General features: G+C 36.0%; 1 pseudogene; it reads left to right on the top strand.

Moving 5' to 3' along the window:
• The first annotated feature begins 251 nt into the window (after nucleotides 1-251).
• Nucleotides 252-2,260, top strand: part of LOC108751519 — a 53,868-nt pseudogene continuing 51,859 nt past the window's right edge.

Genomic DNA, 2,260 nt, shown 5'->3' with positions numbered 1-2,260 from the left:
ATTGCACTTAGCACAAGAGAGAAGAAAAAATTCCCCCTTTCCCTCATTTTCCACGTTATTTCTGCTTTAGGAGAGAGCCAACTCTCTCTACGTTTTATCACTCGGTGTTTTTCGAAGATTGGTAAGGAGATGCTTGCAATTTGCACTCCGAACGTTTTCGCGACGACGTGTAATTGCGCCGCGAAGTCACCCAGCATAACCAGACGTTCGAGACTGTGGTTAGATATCTGCGGTGCATTGTTATCGAGACAATGACAGAGAATGACGGCCGACAACGTACGAGCAACGAACACCCGCAAGCAGGTCTCGGAGCAGCTCCTGTTCTTGATAATGTAACAGACAGCTCTCGGAAGGTGGTGGATATGGAGGGCGGTAAGTATGGCTTAGCGGCTCTTAATAATTCGGGCGTACCGGAGTGCCTCGTAGTAGGCTCTTCCACATGCACAAGCTTACGTATATAAATGCACACATGCACACATATCTACTCATTTATGGCGGTCGCGCTAGCGACCTTGTCGGTGGCGGACGTACGAGATCGGAAGTAGGATGGCAATCGCTCGAAAAAGCAGTAAATTCACGCGATGGCTGCCGCGCCACTACAAGACTTTTATCGTGCAGAAACATTTACCATGCGGTACTTGACATTTGCATGCAAACGCGATCGCGTCCCATCTTTCTGCCGTCCACGTTTTCCCCTCAACGCGAGGGTCATCGCCGTCTTTCGAGACTGTCTCTCCCTTGATGTTGCTCTTAAGCTTCGAGCTACTCGGGCTACCTTGTCTCTTTGCCTTTATCTATAGTCTTCGCCCGCGTGCGCAATCATACCACTTCTTATTCTTTTCTTCAACACTGATAGCGTGGGTTGAGGAAAAAATGATGCAGCGAGTTGATATGAAGATCTATTATTAATTAGTTTTTAGATTTTCTATATATATCATCAAATTATAAATTATGTTTTCTTTATTTATATTATGAGAATATATAGCGTTCTATAAATTCTATAAATTATTAAAAATGATAAAATTCTTCTAGTTCATTGATATATTTAAATACTTAAAATTACGCGATACGTATTTAGTAGTATTTATAATTTTTTGAATGAAACAACAAACAAGAAACTGAATCGTCGATGAATAGTGTTGAATAATTTTGCAACTGTTACATATAAAAAGAATCTCTTAAGAAATATAATAGGATTTGAGCTACATGGATTATCATAGCATCATTTATATATTTTCAAACGGAATAAATTAAATTAAATTAAATATCGAATGGAGAAAGAATTAATTTTGATATCTCATGAAAAAAATATTAAATTTTTTTCTCATTTTATCAATGACTTCATAAAATGACTTGATAAGAAAATATTTTTTCAATGACTATATTTAATTTCATTTTTTAAAACGATTATTTCATGAATTTGTGGAAAGTAAAAAATATATCAAAATTAATCTCCTAAGAGTTATTTATTAAAAACAATTTTGTAATTGATTATCTAACCGATTCGGCAATTTGAAAAACTTCATGTAATAACTAATAAGTCGTGAAAAGAGCAGATTTTCTTCTGAATGCGTAAGAATTCATTATTAATGGAGTAATGTAAATCAAGAGTAGTTATATGCACGCATCGGATCTCACCTCGAACTCTTTTTAATGAAATATTGATCCGGGGTGATTGCGCGCTCTGTTCTTGTGCCATAAGTACCCGCGGAATGCCCATGCGTCAACCCCGCCGGCGATGAGGGAGAGCGCTAAGAATAATGGAAGCACGCGCCATTACCATTGCGGAAACGAGGATTCCTCGATTCGCTGAATCTCTAAGAATGAAGTTATAGATGCTTTTATTTATTCGTAACTCGCGCAGTTGCGAATAAATAAGAGCATCCATAATTTCTCTTCTGTCAATTCGGATGAAGGAGTAATATTGAGTGAGTGAAGAAAACGACAAATTTTAACGAATAAAAAAAATATGCGATTTTGACACGGAGAAAAAAAGTTTGATATAATTTTTAATAGAATATTAAAACAAAAAAAACAGAATTTAAACAAATTTGTAAAATGGCAGCAGGTCTATACAGATCAGTTTGTACATTTTGCAATACATTTTATTGTAACGAATATTAAGATTAGCAGCAAAAACACAAATTAGTTGTCGAGTACATGTATAGTGATTTATGTTATATAGAATATAATCTATACAATTGAAAATGCAAATAAATAAACTAAGATAACTGGCTAATGGGAATTGGCGTAGTAATTG

This window comes from Trachymyrmex septentrionalis, unplaced genomic scaffold, assembly GCF_001594115.1.
Source record: "Trachymyrmex septentrionalis isolate Tsep2-gDNA-1 unplaced genomic scaffold, Tsep1.0 scaffold49, whole genome shotgun sequence".
Taxonomy (NCBI): Eukaryota; Metazoa; Arthropoda; class Insecta; order Hymenoptera; family Formicidae; genus Trachymyrmex; species Trachymyrmex septentrionalis.
The sequence above is the reverse complement of the archived record's forward strand: the minus strand, read 5'-3'. Positions and strand labels throughout refer to the sequence as shown.